The sequence below is a fragment of the Carcharhinus amblyrhynchos genome, unplaced genomic scaffold (genome assembly GCF_965287045.1).
Source record: "Carcharhinus amblyrhynchos unplaced genomic scaffold, sCarAmb.v2.hapA scaffold_69, whole genome shotgun sequence".
In the NCBI taxonomy this organism is placed as follows: Eukaryota; Metazoa; Chordata; class Chondrichthyes; order Carcharhiniformes; family Carcharhinidae; genus Carcharhinus; species Carcharhinus amblyrhynchos.
Genome location: NW_027649809.1, coordinates 656,190 through 662,960, shown reverse-complemented (window position 1 = coordinate 662,960; position 6,771 = coordinate 656,190).

Here is a 6,771-nt window from a genome sequence, read left to right as displayed (position 1 = left end):
GTGTGTGTGTGGGTGTGTCGGGGGTGCCCGTCTGCTGCCTGTGTGTGTGTGTCAGGAGATGTCTGTGTGTGTGTGTGTCAGGAGATGTCTGTGCGTGTGTGTGTGTTGGAGATGTCTGCTCTGTGTGTCGGGGGGGGTGCCTGTCTGCTGCCTGTGTGTGTGTGTCTGTGTGTGGTGGGGTGGGGTGTTGCCTGTCTGCTGTCTGTGTTTCAAGGAGGGGGGGGGGTGTGCTGCTTGTCTGTTGCCTGTGTGTTCCGGGGTTGGAGGGGGGAGGTGGTGGTGGGGGTGGTGTTGCCTGTCTGGTGTGTGTGTGTCAGAGGATGTCTCCACCGCCTGTGTGTCGGGGGGATGTCTGTCTGCTGCCTGTGTGTGTTTGGTAGGGTGGGGGGTGGGTGAGGTGGTGCCTGTCTGGAGTGTATGTCAGGTGATGTCTGTCTACTGCCTGTGTGTTGGGGGGATGTCTGTCTGGTGCTTGTGTGTGTGTGTGTGTGTCAGGGGAGGGAGGGGCTGTAGTTTGTGTGTCAGGAAACAGGAATTGAACTGTGTGCGAGTATCTGATTTTACTCGTCGCACTAACCTCTTCCCGGAGAGTGTCGCTCGCTCCCCACTCCTCTCCGCCACTGTCTGTCTGACTGAACCGTGTCAGATTGAGTGGTATCGACACCTCGGTCCCTCCCTCATGTGCCTCAGGAAGAGGGAGGTACATTCTGAAAAGCAACTCTGCTGCTACACAGCCAGAGTCCCCTGCCCCCCGCAGTAAGCGGAACAGCCCCCATCATCCGGCTTCTGAAGCTTGTTTGTTTGAGGGATAAATATCGATGGGGGGAGATCTGCCCCCCCCCCCCCCCCCCCCCAATCCGATACTCACCGTGGGATCTCTCTCGCCCAGTCAGACTGACAGGGGAGGTTGTGGGGTTCACGTTCTAACCAAGGATAGATGGTAGCTCAGACACTGCTGCACCCAGAAAGCTGGCCTCAAATTTCTCTCTCAGACCCCGGGTTAAAGCCCCCACAGGTTGATCTGATAGCCCGGGCTTTCGTAGCTTTGCTCCTTCACCACGTGCAGCGCTCCGAAAGCTCGTGCTACCAAAGAAACCTGTCGGGACTTTAACCTGGTGTTTGAGAGACTTCTTACTGTGCCCACCCCAGTCTGACGCCGGCATCTCCACATCATGGGTTTGTGGACAAGTCTCGGGCGTGCTGTTGAAACCCCTGGGTGGAGCTTTGAACTCATGACTGACTGTCTCCCTTGGATGGAGATGCACGTGGAGAAGGTATCTGCTCACGTATATCTATTTGTGAGAGAGAGAATGCAGTGTTCTTAACCAGTCGATTGCTGGCTGCTTCTGGAATGTTGCAATTGTGTGTGTGTCTGTTGTAGTTTGAGAGTGTACGAGGCAAGTTTTTTTTTAAGAGGATGGTGGGTGCCTGGAACTCGTTGCCGGGGGAGGCAGTGGAAGCGGATACGGTAGTGACTTTCAAAGGACGTCTTGATAAATACATGGATAGGATGGGATAGAGGGATATGGTCCCCGCAAGGGTAGGGGGTTTTAGTTCACTCGGGCAGCGCGGTTGGTACAGACTTGGAGGGCCGAAGGGCCTGTTCCTGTGCTGTAATTTTCTTTGTTCAATCTATTTCTAATGTAACTGGTCATCCAGATCGTGTAAGTTTCAAAATTCCCTGAACTTCAGACAGGCCAAAGGCACCAAAACTGCCTCCAAATATGGGACCATACTAACAATCTCATTGCGAGTAAAAGGTGGCAGAGGTGCACTCTATCTAACCCCGTGCTGTACCTGTCCTGGGAGTGTTTGATGGGGGGGACAGTGTAGAGGGAGCTTTACTCTGTATCTAACCCCATGCTGTACCTGTCCTGGGAGTGTTTGATGGGGGGACAGTGTAGAGGGAGCTTTACTCTGTATGTAACCCCGTGCTGTACTTGTCCTGGGAGTGTTTGATGGGGGGACAGTGTAGAGGGAGCTTTACTCTGTATCTAACCCCGTGCTGTACCTGTCCTGGGAGTGTTTGATGCGGGGACAGTGTAGAGGGAGCTTTACTCTGTATCTAACCCCGTGCTGTACCTGTCCTGGGAGTGTTTGATGGGGGGGACAGTGTAGAGGGAGCTTTACTCTGTATCTAACCCTGTCCTGGGAGTGTTTGATGGGGGGACAGTGTAGAGGGAGCTTTACTCTGTATCTAACCCCGTGCTGTACCTGTCCTGGGAGTGTTTGATGGGGGGACAGTGTAGAGGGAGCTTTACTCTGTATGTAACCCCGTGCTGTACCTGTCCTGGGAGTGTTTGATGGGGGGACAGTGTAGAGGGAGCTTTACTCTGTATCTAACCCCGTGCTGTACCTGTCCTGGGAGTGTTTGATGCGGGGACAGTGTAGAGGGAGCTTTACTCTGTATCTAACCCCGTGCTGTACCTGTCCTGGGAGTGTTTGATGGGGGGACAGTGTAGAGGGAGCTTTACTCTGTATCTAACCCCGTGCTGTACCTGTCCTGGGAGTGTTTGATGGGGGGACAGTGTAGAGGGAGCTTTACTCTGTATCTAACCCCGTGCTGTACCTGTCCTGGGAGTGTTTGATGGGGGGACAGTGTAGAGGGAGCTTTACTCTGTATCTAACCCCGTGCTGTACCTGTCCTGGGAGTGTTTGATGGGGGTGACAGTGTAGAGGGAGCTTTACTCTGTATCTAACCCTGTGCTGAAGGCACCTGTCCTTTTACGACCCGGATGAAGTTTTCTAATGACTGCGCAGTGGACCATGAACAGTTGCACTGTAGGGATTCCATGATATAACATGTGGGCTATTCGGCCCATCCTGTCTGTGCCAGCTCTTGAAAGACCAACCCAATTCACCCCCCTGCTGCCTCCTGCGGCTGTGCAAATGTCTCCTTTTCAGCCGTTTGCCAAACTCCCTCCCGGATCTGCTTTGTCTGTCCATCCGAGTGCAAGCCTTTTGGAATCATTGAAGTGATAAGTCTGAACTGAATGTTTGTTTTCTACCAAGAATGGTTTTGAAATGTGGTGGCCTTGCATTGAAGCAATACTCTGAAATTAAATCTCATTTCTTTGCAATGAAACTTGCTGTTCCTGTGCTGCAGTGTTGTTGTCGGAGCTGGTTATGCGGGCCAGTTCGGTGGGTAGAAAGTGCCTGACTTTCAGCTCAGCAGTACTACTTTTCTCTGAGAAATCTCAGGCTGATGGGTGACCCCGATCGAAGTTTGTAAGATTATAAAGTTTGGTAGGCCAGATATAGAGAAGTTTGTTTCCACTTGTGTGGGGAGACCAGCATTCAGGATCGTCGATATCAGATAATCACGGAGGAATCCGGTCGGGGAATTCAGGAGAAATTTCTTCACCCAGAGAGTGGGGGAGAATGTGGGACTCGCTCCTACGGGGAGTGGCGGAGAGAATGTGGGTCCCAGGGACCCGGGTTTAATTCCCGGCTTGGGTCACCGCCTGTGCGGAGTCTGCACATTCTCCACGTGTCTGCATGGGTTTCCTCCGGACCCTTCGCAGTCACCGGGTCAAAATCCTGGAATTCCCTCCTGAATCGTATTGTGGGTCAACCCACAGCATGCGGGCTGCAGCGATGCAAGACGGCAGCTCACCACCACCTTCTCAAGGGGCAACTAGGAGTGGGCAATAAATACTGGCCAGCCAGACACCCATGTGTTACGAGCAGTGCTCCTTCCTCTGACTGCCTCTTCATCAGAAGCACTCCCTATGGAGCGAGCCCCCAACTCTCCCCCAACTCTCCCCCACTCCCCCCACCACGGGAGCGAGCCCCCACCACGGGAGCAAGCCTCCCCCACTCCCCCGCCCCCACTCGAGCGAGCCCCCCCCCCCTCCACTCTCCCATTGGGTTTGGTGATCATCTGAAATTGATATTCTCTGGTTTTGCTTTCTGTAGAAGTGGGGCCATCCTGTTTGTGCAGAGCCTTCTGTAATTTTAAAAAAGGCCTGAGTTTGAGAACTGCCAGAGCAATGCCCCAAGAGAAGCTGCATGGAGGCGGGGGGGTGGTTTTGTACAGGGAAGGTCACGTCTCACCAACTTGACTGGTTTTTTTTTGAAGAGGTGACAAAGATAGTTGATGAAGGATGGGTTGTGGATGTAGTTTATGTGGACCTTAGGAAGGTTTATTGACATGAGATTGGTACAAAAACTAAAATCACATGGCATTTGGGGTGGGCTGGCTAGCTAGATGGATACAGAACTGGCTTGGTTATAGGAGGAAGTCTCTCAATACTAGGTTAAAGTCCAACAGCTTTATTTGGTAGTAAACACCACTAGCTTTCAGGGTTTGCCCCTTTGTCAGGCTCACCCGAAAGCTAGTGGCGTTTACTACTGAAGAAACCTGTTGGACTTTTAACCTGGTGTTGCGTGACTTGCTGTGTTTACCCCAGTATCTCCACGTCTTGGTTATAGGAGACAAGACAGCAGCGGTGGAAGGGTGTCTTTCAGAATGGAGATCTATAGCTCGTGATGTTCCACAGGGATTAGTGCTGGGGGTCACTTCTGTTTGTAGTTGGGAGAAAATGTGGGTGGCTTGGTTACTAAGTTTGCGATAATACAAATATTGGTGGAGTTGCTGATAGTGTCAGAGGGATACAGATAGATTGGGAGACTTGGGCACAGATATGGCAGATAGAGTTTAATTTGGACAAATGTAAGGTGATGCATTTTGGAGGATCAAATTTAGCTGTGAATCACACAGTAAATGGCAAAACCCTGAGGAGTCATGATGTGGAGATGCTGGCGTTGGACTGGGGTAAACACAGTAGGAAGTCTGACAACACCAGGTTTAAGTCCAACCAATTTATTTGATAGTAAACTCACAAGCTTTCGAGATTAAACTCTTCTTCAGGTGAATGGAGAGTTCTGGCCTCAGACAGAGCATATAAAGCACAGACAGTTTACAGATTACTGATTAGAATGAGAATCTTTACACCTAACCTGCTATTCAAGTCTTAAAGTGGCCAACAATGTGTGTGGAAGGAGCACTGATCACAGGTTGAAGAGATATGTGTAGTCTCCAGACAGTACAGTGAGGTTTAGCAAACCCAAGCAAGTCATGGGGGTTACAGATAGTGCGACATGAACCCAAGATCCCTGTTGAGACCGTCCTCACACGTGCAGAACTTGGCCATCAGTCTCTGCTCGGTGACTCTGCGCTGTCATGAAGGCTGCCTTGGAGAACGCTTACCTGAAGGTCAGAGGCTGAATGCCCGTGACTAAGACTTGAATAGCAGGTTAGGTGTAAAGATTCGCATTCTAATCAGTAATCTGTAAACTGTCTGTGCTTTATATGCTCTGTCTGAGCTTTATATGCTCTGTCTGAGGCCAGAACTCTCAATTCACCTGACGAAGAGTTTAACCTTGAAAGCTTGCGAGTTTACTATCAAATAAATCGGTTGGACTTAAACCTGGTGTTGTCAGACTTCTTACAGTGAAAACCCTTAGGAACATTAACAGAGGGATCTGAGCATTCAGATCCACAGTTCCCCAACAATACGAACAGATGGCCAAAGTGATTAAGGTGGCATACAGCACGCTTGCCTTCATCAGAGAGGGCATTGAGTACAAGAGTTGGCAGATCATGGTGCAACCATTAAAAAGTTTGGTTAGGCCACAGTTGGAGTATCGCCTTCCATTCTGGCTGCCACACTACCAGAAGGGTGCGGAAGCATAGTGCAAAGAAGGTTCACCGGCATGTTGCCTGCTCTTGAGGGTGTTTCCTATGAGGAGAGGTTGAATGGGTTAGGATCATTTCCACTGGAAAGGCAGAGGCTGAGAGGAGACCTCAACTGCGAAACAATGAGAGACATAGACAGGGTGGATGGTCAGAGCTTTTTCTGCCAAGGTGGAAGTATCAATTACAAAGGGGGCACTGATTCAAGGTGGGGAAGTTTAAAGGAGGTGTGCAGGGGAGAAGTCCCCCACCCCCACCATGGTGGGAACGCACTGCCAGAAGAGGTGGAAGCAGGCACATCAGCAACATTTAAGAGACATCTGGATGGGTACCTGAGTAAAGAGGGAATGGAGCAGGAGTAGGCCTTCAAGCCTGCCCCACCATTCAACAAGATCATGGCTGATCTGAAGTGGATCAGTTCCACTTTTCCCCCCCAATAACCCTTAATTCCCTGTCTATCAGAAACCTATCTACCCATGACTTAAATATATTTAGCGAGGTAGCCTCCACCACTTCAACGGGCAGAGAATTCCAAAGATTTACCACCCTTTGAGTGAAGAAGTTCCTCCTCAACTCTGATCTAAACTGCACTCCCCCCTTATCTTGAGACTGTGCCCTCTAGTCCTGCTATCCTTTCTAAGCAAGAAGAATCTCTCTACCTCTACCCTAGCCATCCCCTTCATTATCTTATACGTCTCTATAAGATTCCCCCCCTCATCCTTCTACACTCCAACAAGTAGAGACCCAGTCTAATTAGTCTCTCTTCATAGTCCAACTCCCTCAGAGAGGGATAGAAACCAAGTAAGGGCAGGTGGTTTGTTTTTAGTTTTAGCTAGGGCATCATGGTTGGCACAGGCTTGAGGCCAAAGGGTCTGTTCCTGTGAAAATACCAGTTTGTGCTGGGATTGGCCCTGTGGGGGAAAGAGGTGAGGATGGACATGCACCTCTGGAGGGTTTTGCGCTTGAAACCACGAAACGTGCAGAAATGAAGCAACATGGAGAGAACAACTCTTTGTAAGGTTAACTTTATTTTGAACTGGTTTGCATTTTAATTATTCAGAGTAATGATAGAC